Raw genomic sequence first — 11476 nt, 5'->3', positions numbered from 1 at the left:
CCAGTACTTTGGCCACCTCATGCAAAGTGTTGACTCATTGGAAAAGACTCTGATGCTGGGAGGGACTGGGGGCAGGAGGAGAAGGGGACGACAGAGGATGAGATGGCTGGATGGCATCACCGACTCGATGGATGTGAGTTTGAGTGAACTCCGGGAGTTGGTGATGGACAGGGAGGCCTGGTGTGCTGGGATTCATGGGGTCACAAAGAGTCATACATGACTGAGCGGCTGAACTGAACTGAAGTGAGGCATAGTTAAAATAGAAGCAGTTTTTTGAGAGCAAGAAGGATGATAAAGAGCCAGGCATATTCCTAAGACACAGAAACTATGAAACAGGGTACATGTTCAGAGACCAAGACTCAGTAAGATATATTGTTGTGCTTATTAACAAGCTACCCAGTTGCTGATTGAGTTTTTAAGGGAATTGTACTGCTAGAGAAACCCTAATCCTGCAACTTCTCAATCCTAAAAAACCCCTAAAATTCCAAATCTGTATCCAGAGCCAATGCAGTTAGATTTAACAGATACAGGGCCATTCTCCAAAGAGGAATCATGTGACACTGGGCACCTGGAGCAGAACCTGGAGTCAGCCAGGACGGCCATCCACTGTCTTACTGCACTGCAGGGAGGGATTCCTTGCTAATTCTGTCCACTTGTGTGAGATATGTTGTGATCTAATAATCTTTGATATTGTCTTAATTTCTCTCCTTTTCCAACTGGGAATTTGAATTGCAAATATTTTATTTCCCCCTCCATATTGCATGTTCTTTTTTTGAGGGAGACTGCTTTAATATATCACTTAGTAATGTATTATAAATCCTACATCTAGCCCTGCCCTAGAAGAATGCTTGTCAGTTGGACAACTTCAGTTTACAACTAGGTGCAGGACTTAGGAGTAACTGAATATATCTCTTGGCAGAGGAATGCCCTGTCTTTCCTGTTGTATATGGAGCAATTGACATCACGTGGGGAGAGGGGTATATGTGAAATGATCTGTGCACCAAGAATGAGGTTTTGTCTATGCAGTATCATTCTTCACTCCTTCTTTTGGGTAATTCTCTTTATCTTGTTTTATGGGGATTCTGTTCAACCTATGTGGTTCAAGAGGGACTGATTCCTCTTCCCCAGCCCTTGGTCCCAAGAGATAGATGTTTGACTTAAAACTGACGGACCAGGATTCTCTAAGCTCAAAACTATAGTTACTGGCACACAAATGAGTGGGAGACAGTTCAATCAAGTTTCCCAGGGCTTTGGAACCTCTGGGTCCAGCCAAGCCTGAACAACTCTGGGGGACTCTTCAATTAGTCCACTCTTAAAAACCAAAATAATTTGAGTTAAGAGTTATGACTTGCAACTAAAAGATTTATGGCTAGTCCTCAGCTTCTTATATAGGAAATATTTCCTAACATTCAGACTTAGCCAAGAATGGAAAAGACTATTTTGAGTTCCCTTTCCCTGGAGGTTATCCAGTAAGTGGATGGTAACCACATCTACAAAATGCATTCAGTCACTACTCGAAGAGAGACAACTTAAAATCTCATCCAGGACTGTATTCAGCTCTCAGTCCATAAGCTCTAGCTGATGTGTTGGTCTATCAAGGCTCGATGTGACTTCTGTTAGTGCTGAGATGTGTTCCCAAGGATTAATGAAAGAGAAAGATACCTGGGGATGGTTATTGGGTAGACAGTCAATCCCATGTGTCTTACCACTCAGCAGAGATTTTTGTTGAGTATCTCATATATTCTCCAAATGAAAGTGAAAGTGAAGTCGCTCAGTCGTGTCCGACTCTTTGCGACTCGTGGACTGTAGCCCACCAAGCTCCTCTGTCCTTGGGATTCTCCAGGCAAGAATACTGGAGTGGGTTGCCATTTCCTTCTCCAGGTCTCATTCAAATCTGATATGCCCTTATCCTATGAAATAAAAATAGGACAAAATCAACTTAAAAAAAAAATCCTTTTCCTAGTCTATTTTGTTTAAATTATATCCTCTTATCTATTCCATCTCTAGTGTTAGTAGGTAGTTGCTCAACCCCCCTTTCTCATTAGGCATTAATTTAATTTACCATCACTTTATAAGTGGGAAATGAGTGTTGAAATTTCTCAAGCCTGTATAACTTCACAGAGCTTGAGTTATCTAATTTTGATGAGGATTACTGCCATAGAGTACAGATTTTTGTTGTGAGGCATCTGTATAAAAGACATTGAAATTCTTGGAGCAACTTAGATTGCAAGAGGTTGAACATTTCCTTCTGTTACTGTTTTAAAAAATAATAGTCATAGTGCCTGTGGCTTGTGAAGTTTTATGGGAAGCCATGAAGAGAAGCTGTTGTATGAAAGGATGCTTATTAAAATCCTACATACATTATGTATGAATCTGCACTTTTTTTGACCTCCTCTCTTGGAACTATCCCAATCCAGATTACACCAGGCTGAGCTGTAAAACTCAGAGAAAACTGAAAGCCTCTTTAATTGGGGCATTAGGAAGTTTCAAAACAGCAGTTCAAGAAAGCCTCTCAAGGATTTAAGTTTATCAAAATATATAAGCCAAGTTCTTGTGCTAATGTCATGTTCTACCCTGAGAAAGATAGTTCCAGTCAACACTGGGCACAGCAGGCTGGCGGCAGGTCAAAAACAGACATCGCAAGCCTTATAATTGGGGACATAGTAAGTGCATGACAGAGGGTTCTGCTTTTATATTTACAAACTAGAGATTCTCCACTTCTCAGCCTTAGCAGACATAAATGAATAGGTGTTTAGTGTAAAGGGAAGATAGAAATAACACAGAAAGAGCAGATCCTTTTTTTTTCAGGCACATTTAAAATGCTCAGAACCAGCTGGTATGGAATTCTGGAAGGAACCTTAATCTTTTGATCTAGGGAAAGGCATCTTTGTGGCTTTAAAGGCAGAGAAACAAAAGGGGCTGCACGTCTCCTCTAAAAGCTGAAAACTCCCATTTGGTGAGGAGAAGGTGACGGTGAAGGTGAAGTCGCTCAGTGGTATCCAACTCTTTGCGACCCCATGGACTGTAGCCTGCCAGGTTCCTCCATCCATGGGATTTTCCAGGCAAGAATACTGGAGTGGGTTGCCATTTCCTTCTTCAGGAGATCTTCCCGACCCAGGGATTGAACCCGGGTCTCCCGTATTGTAGGCAGATGCTTTACCGTCTGAGCCACCAGGGAAGTCAGGGCATGAGGAGGGCGTGGTTGAAATCAGGCATGCAAAAATAAATGACGGAACCACCCACCTCTTCTCCTACTCAACTGTTTGAGCTAGGGGTTCAGGAGTGCTGGCACCCTGACCCTCAAGGAACAACTCAGAGGGGATGAAGCTATGGTCAGGATTAGTGGTAGTAGGAGAGGTTGTATATAAATATGCCCTAGGCATGCGTGCTAAGTCACTTCAGCCGCCTGACTCCATATGACTGTAGCCCACCAGGCTCCTCTGTCCATGGGATTCTCCAGGCAAGAATACTGGAGTGGAGTGCCATGCCCTCCTCCAGGGGATCTTCCTGACCCAGGGATAGAACCTGTGTCTCTTATGTCTCCTGAATTAGCAGGCGGGTTTTTTTACCACTAGCACCATATGGGAAGCTGGACACCTGGGCAATAGGAAAACTTTTCTTGGAAACCTGAATAATACATATGAGTCAAAGACAAGTATCAAATCTCTGAAAACACCACTTAGGAAAATGCATTTTGGCTTTCCTGTAGATCCCAAAGTATGTTTGACCCATTTTCTTATCATTATCTGCTCTGTAACCACTATCTGTTTAAACTTTTTGGTATAGCTTATATCTTGTTGTAGGCATGAGCATAGCAAAACAACTCTTAGAGACATTCGTTCCAGCTTTTTCCCTTTTTTTCTTAAGCATGACTGAAAATGCCAACTGTTCATTGTGCTAAGTAGTTGGGACAGAAATTAATAAACCCAATTCTGCCTTGAAGGAATTTAGGGGTCTGGTTAAAAATTAGTGACTGACCCTTCTGGTTTACCTTCTCTCCTTCCCCAGACCACAAAACATCATAGTAAAGGGATATAAAGATGTGGTAATCCATAAGAGCAAAATGAATGGCAGAGATGATGACAAGAGAGCAAATTTTTGGACAAAAATTGTAGATAGAAGAGAAGTGCACATTGAGAGGAATGGAAGAAGGTAAGAGCCCAAAGCTCTCCTGACGGGGATATAGAATGCAGTGAGAGATTCGCCAGCAGGTTCCACAACTGACATCATAAAAAGATGTCCTTTTCATCATAGGGGACTGGAATGCAAAAGTAGGAAGTCAAGAGATACCTGGAGTAACAGGCAAGTCTGGCCTTGGAGTACAGGATGAAGCAGGGCAAAGGCTAACAGAGTTTTGCCAAGAGAATGCACTGGTCATAGCAAACACCCTCTTCCAACAACACAAGAGAAGACTCTACACATGGACATCACCAGATGGTCAATATTGAAATCAGATTGATTATATTCTTTTCAGCCTAAAACAGAGAAGCTCTATACAGTCAGCAAAAACAAGACCTGGAACTGACTATGGTTCAGATCATTAATTTCTTACTGCAAAATTCACACTTAAATTGAAGAAAGTAGGGAAAACCACTAGGCCATTCAGGAAAGACCTAAATCAAATCCCTTATGATTACACAGTGGAAGTGACATTGTAGATTCAAGGGTTTAGATCTGATAGACAGAATGACTAAAAACTATGGATGGAGGTTGTTAACATTGTACAGGAGGCAGTGATAAAAACCATTCTAAAGAAAAATAAATGCAAGAAGGCATAATGGTTGTCTGAGGAGTCCTTATAAATATCTGAGAAAAGAAAAGAAGCAAAAGGCAAAGGAGAAAGGGAAAGATATACCCAATTGAATGCAGAATTCCAGAAAATAGCAAGGAGAGATGAGAAAGACTTCTTAAGTGATCAATGCAGAGAAATAGAGGAAAATAATAGAATGGGAAAGACTAGGTATTTCTTCAAGAAAACTGGAGATACCAAGGGAACATTTCATGCAAAGAGGGGCACAATAAAGGACAGAAACAGCAAGGACCTAACAGAAGCAGAAGAGATTAGGAAGCGGTGGCAAAACTACACAAAACAATGGTGCAAAAAAGGTCTTAATGACTTGATAACTATGATGGTGTGGTCACTCACCTAGAGCCAGACACCCTGGAGTGTGAAGTAAAATGGGCCTTAGGGAGCTTTACTACAAACAAAGTGTAAGTGATGGAATTCTTACTGAGCTATTTCAAATCCTAAAAGATAATGCTGTTAAAGTGTTGCACTCACTATGCCAGCAAATCTGGAAAACTCAGCAATGGCCACAGGACTGGAAAAGATCAGTTTCATTCCAATCCCAGAAAAGGCAATGCCAAAGAATGTTCAAACTACTGCACAATTGCCCTCATTTCACATACCAGCAAGGTAATGCTCAAAATCTTCAAGCTAGGCTTCAACAGTATGTGAACCAAGAACTTCCAGATGTACAAGCTGGATTTAGAGAAGACAGAGGAATCAGAGATCAAATTGCCCACATCCAGTGGATAATAGAAAAAGCAAGGGAATACCATGGAAACATCTATTTGTGCTTCATTGACTACACTAAAGTCTTTGTGTGGATCACAACAAACTGTGGAAAATTCTTCAAGAGATGGGAATACCAGTCTACCTGACCTGCTGCCTGAGAAACCTGTATGCAGGTCAAGAAGCAACAGTTAGGACCAGCCATGGAATAGTGGATTGGTTCAAAACTGGGAAAGGAGTACATCAAGGCTGTATATTGTCACTCTGCTTATTTAACTTATATGCAGAATACATCATGTCAAATGCCAGGCTGGATGACTCGCAAGCTGGAGTCAAGATTGCTGGGAAAAATATCAACAGCCTCAGATATGCAGATGATACCACTCTAATGGCAGAAAGTGAAGAGGAACTAAAGAGCCTCTTGATGAAGGCAAAAAGGGAGAGTGAAACAGCTGGCTTAAAACTCAATATTCAAAATACTAAGATCATGGTATCTAGTTCCGTCACTTTATTGCAAATTGATGGGGAAAAAATGGAAAGAGTAGCAGATTTTATTTTCTTGGGTTCCAAAATTACTGCAGAAGGTGACTGCAGCCATGAAATTAAAAGATGCTTCTTGTAGGAAAAGCTATGACAAACCTAGACAGTGTATGAAAAAGCAGAGATATCACTTTGCTGACAAAGGCCTGTATAGTCAAAGCTACAGTTTTTCCAGTAGTCACTTACACATGTGCGAGTTGAATCATAAAGAAGGCTAAGCACCAAAGAATTTATGCTTCAAATGAACTGTGGTTCTGGAGAAGACTCTTGAGAGTCCTTTGGACTGCAAGGACAGCACACCAGTAATCCTAAAGAAAAACAACCCTGAATATTCACTGGAAGGGTTGATGCTGAAGCTGAAGCTCCAATACTTCGGTCACCTGATGTGAAGAGCCGACTCACTGGAAAAGACCTTAATGCTGGGAAAGATTGAGCCCAGAAGAAGAGGGTGACAGAAAATGAGACAGTTGGATGGCATCATCAACTCAGTGGACATGAGTTTGAGCAAACTCCAGGAGATGGTGAAGGACAAAGAAGCGTGGCATGCTGCAGTTCATGGGGTCACAAAGAGTTGGACACAACTTAGTGACTGAACAACAACTACTGCTTTGAATTTTCAGTACTGCTAGCCTTGAATGATGGCTAATCACATCCCAGATGAATTCCATCCCTTTTAGGTACCATGGAACAGAGAGAGCAGGGAAGCAGATGAGAAAGCTCATTCATTGGTTTGCACAGCAGAAGACAACTGGCTCCATTTGTGTGTAAACTTGTAAATGGAAAGTTAACTGATTTCATCTTCCAAGCGTCCCATGACTGCAGCCAACCTTTAAAGAAAAAAGACTGTGGAGCGACATGCTCTCTTGTTAGCATAAAATAATTAGCTAAGTACAAACGGGAAACAAACCAAAATGGTGAGGGAGTTTCTGTTGTTTACCTCCTTTCCAATTCTGGACTGCAGTTTCCAAAAGCAACAGGAAGGCAGTTTTGCCCCCAAAATTTTCAAACCACATAAACCATTCCAAACTCCCTTTGATATGCCCCAGCCATCCAGCATTTCCCGAGAAATCATTCCAGCTTGCTTTCCTTTTCGAAGTCATGATGTGCAGCAGCTCTACATGGAAAGGTACACAGTCAGCCCACGAGCCCATAAAAGGCTCTGACACAGTAAGATAAAGGACCCATAATTTTTCTTTGAATTTTCTCCTGTCGCCCCAACCATAAAATGTGAGAATGCTGACTTATGCAACCAGGGCTGGTCAGTGGGTGGGGTTTCCATTTCTGTTTTTTTGGATAATTCAATGAGAAACAGATTAAATATTCATAGCTCTGCCCTCAGTCTCTTTTTGCAGAAGCCAAAAACTGTCAGGCTGTTTGTAGAGGAAAAAAAAAAATTTTTTTTTTTTTTCCAAATGTCTGTGGTAAGTTTCCCAAGAGTATGGAGGTGATCTGAGCACCCGTGTCAACTTGACATTAAAAATATTTCTTTAATTAAGAGTTTTCTGATTAAATATCCATTGCCAGTAATTTTTGAAATTCAGAAAAATATCAAGAAGGTAGAGTTGATGGCTGCTTGCTGATTAATTAATAGGATATATGTGACGAGGAAAGGGGGAATTGAGTGTAGTGGTTCAGATGGTAAAGAGTCTGCCTGCAATGCAGGAGACACAGGCTCAACCCTTAGGTCAGGAAGATCCCCTGGAGAAGGAAATGGCAACCCACTCCAGTATTCTTGCCTGGAAAATTACATGGGCAAAGAAGCATGATGGGCTACAGTCCATGAGGTTGCAAAGAGTCAGACATGACTGAGCACCTTTCACTTCTTCAGGTTTCTGACTAGAACCACTGAGGCAGAGAGGAACATTAGCTCTAAGAGCTATATGTTAGGAAAAAGATAATAAATCATTTAGGACATTTGAACTTGTGCAAATAACATCTGAATGGTTAGCTACAGAAGGAGTGGGAGAAGCTGCTCAGAGCTCAAAGAGAGATAAGAACTGAAGACACAGATTTGAAAGTGCTCTGTAAGCATATGGCATGAAAACTGTGGAAGGAGGTGAGAGAGCCCAGGGATAATGGGAAGCGTTGAAAGGGAATCAGAGATGAACAGGAGGAAACAAAGAAGACTGAAGAAGTGTCCAAAGAAGTAAGGTGAAAACTCAGTGGAACGCAAAAAAAATGAAGCCAGTTGGTGTAGACAACATTTTCAAGAGATTTAGTTGTGAAGAGGAGGAGCAAGATGTCAGGGGCCTATATGCAAAATTGATTTAAGAGATGGGGTGAGACTTGGTCTATCCAATCTTTTAATAATTGTTTATTTGTTTATTTATTTGGTTGTGCTGGGTCTTAGTTGCTGCATGTGAACTCTTAGTTGTGGCATGTGGGATCTAATTCCTTGACCGGAGATTGGACCTGGGCCCCCTGCTTTGGGAGCATGGAATCCTAGCCACTGGACCACCAGGGGAGTCCCTCAGTCTTCTTTTACAACACAGAGTATGGAAACGCTATCTATACATAGAAGTGTAGATACTTCTATGACATCAGGCCTTAACTTCTCATTCACACCTACTTGGAAAAAAGCACAACTTTGTCTAAATCCAACACTCTACCTACTGCACACCAGCACTCAGGGGGCTCAGCATTGACAGAGGAAAAACACAGGATCATACTGATGAGTTTCACTTCTGTCTCATGATAATTAACCTCAGTGGGTTCTTAGTGCTCCCCAGCAACCCTGCACATCCTCTGATTCACTCTCCCTTCCACGTGATTATTTGAGACCTTCTCATCCCTCAACAAATCTCCAGCCCCTTCTGCTCCATCCTCAGGCTTAGCTGATGGCCTGGCTTCATATTTCACTGGGAAAAGCCAAACAATTAGAAAAGAATTTCCACAAGCTCCAGACCACATCTCCCCATTGGCATACATACCGTGGTTACTCTAGATGAACTGTCTAGGCCCCTGTCCAGCTCCCTGTCCTGAGCTCAACATTTCGTTCCACTCATCCCTGCCACACCTCCAAGCTTTCTGGACTGTCTTCCATAATCAGGCAACTAAAGGGTAATGCCTGTCCACACAGGTTGACTCCCAGACCAGTATCTCTTCTGATAGCTTGGTGGCTGTAGTGTGCTTGTTGTCAGCTGCATCCAGTATGACCTCTGAATATGTCCTAAGCTTATTTCTCTTGCTCCATCTTGATTTACTTTCATTTGCACATTTTCTGCTGCAGCAGTCAGACTAGTTATATAGTCTCTACCCAAGCTGTCTGGTTTCTTTCCTGTGTGCCTTTACTTCTGCAGTGTCCTCTGCTTGGAATGATATTCTTTGTGCCTCACTCTGAGCACAACTTCCCAAACTTTTCCTCCTGTCTGGCTAATTCTGCACCAAATTTAACACTGAAAATGCACAACTTTTACCAGCAACAGTGAATATCTTTTTTTTTAATTATTTTTTATTGAAGGATAATAGCGTTATAGAATTTTGTTTTCTGTCAAACCTCAACATGATTCAACTATAGATATACATATATCCCCGACCTTTTGAACCTCCCTCCCATCTCCCTTCCCATCTTACCCCTCTAGGTTGATATACAGCCCCTGTTTGAGTTTTCTGAGCCATACAGCAAATTCCCATTGGTTATCTATTTTACATATGGTAATGTAAATTTCCATGTTACTCTTTCCATATATCTCACCCTCTCCTCCCCTCTCCCCATGTCCATAAGCCTATTCTCTTTGTCTGTTTCTCCACTGCTGCCCTGTAAATAAATTCTTCAATACCATTTTTCTAGATTCCATATATATGTGTTGTTGCTGCTGCTGCTGCTAAGTCGCTTCAGTCATGTCCGACTCTGTGCGACCCCATAGACGGCAGTCCACCAGGCTCCACTGTCCCTGGGATTCTCCAGGTAAGAACACTGGAGTGGGTTGCCATTTCCTTCTCCAACGCATGAAAGTGAAAAGTGAAAGTGAACTCGCTCAGTCATGTCCGACTCTTCGCGACTCTACGGACTGCAGCCTACCAGGCTCCTCCATCCACTCTGTGCAATAGGCTCTAGGTTCATCCACCTCATTAGGACTGACTCAAATGTGTTCCTTTTTATGGCTGAGTCTTTGTCAACAAAGGTCCGCCTAGTCAAGGCTATGGTTTTTCCAGTGGTCATGTATGGATGGGAGGGTTGGACTGTGAAGAAAGCTGAGCACCGAAGAGTTGATGCTTTTGAACTGTGGTGTTGGAGAAGACTCTTGAGAGTCCCTTGAACTGCAAGGAGATCCAACCAGTCCATTCTGAAGGAGATCAGCCCTGGGATTTCTTTAGAGGGAATGATGCTGAAGCTGAAACTCCAGTACTTTGGCCACCTCATGTGAAGAGTTGACTCATTGGAAAAGACTCTGATGCTGGAAAGGATTGGGGGCAGGAGGAGAAGGGGACGACAGAGGATGAGATGGCTGGATGGCATTACTGACTTGATGGACGTGAGTCTGAGTGAACTCCGGGAGTTGGTGATGGACAGGGAGGCCTGATGTGTTGCGATTCATGGGGTCACAAAGAGTCAGACACGACTGAGCAACTGAACTGAACTGAATATTCCATGTATCTTTATCCATTCATCTGTCGATGGACATATAGGTTGCTTCCATGTTCTAGCTATTGTAAGTAGTGCTGCAATGAACAATGGGATACATGTATCTTTTTCAATTTTGGTTTTCTAAGGGTATGTGCCTAGGAGTGGGATTTCTGGATCATATGGTGGTTTTATTCCTAATTTTTTAAGGAATATCCATACTGCCTTTCATAGAGGCTGCATCAATTTACCTTCCCACCAATAGTGCTAGATCATGCCCTTTTCTCCACACCCTCTCTAGCATTTATTGTTTGTAGACTTTTTGATGATGGCCACTCAGACTGGTATGAGGTGATATCTCATTGTAATTTTGATTTCCATTTCTCTAATAATGAGCAACCCTGAGTATCTTTTCATGTGTTTGTTAGCCATCTGTATGTCTTCTTTGGAGAAATGTCTATCTAGGTCTTTTCCCCACTTTTTGATTGGGTTGTTTATTTGTCTGGAATTGAGTTGTATGAGCTGCTCGTATATTTTGGAAATGAATCCTTTGTCAGTTGTTTCATTCACTATTATTTTCTCCCATTCTGAGGGTTGTCTTTTCACTTTGTTTATACTTTCCTTTGCTGTGCAGAAGCTTTTAAGTTTAATCAGGTCCCACTTGTTTACTTTTGTTTTATTTCCATTACTCCAAGAGGTGGGTCATAGAGGATCTTGCTTTGATTTATGTCACTGAGTGTTCTGCCTATGTTTTCCTCTAAGAGTTTTACAGTTTCTGGTCTTACATTTAGGTCTTTAATTCATTTTGAGTTTATCTTTGTGTATGGAGTTAGGAAGTGTTCTAATTTCATTCTTTT

This window comes from Bison bison, unplaced genomic scaffold, assembly GCF_000754665.1.
Source record: "Bison bison bison isolate TAMUID 2011002044 unplaced genomic scaffold, Bison_UMD1.0 scf7180017864478, whole genome shotgun sequence".
Taxonomy (NCBI): domain Eukaryota; kingdom Metazoa; phylum Chordata; class Mammalia; order Artiodactyla; family Bovidae; genus Bison; species Bison bison.
This window is presented reverse-complemented; position numbering follows the sequence as displayed.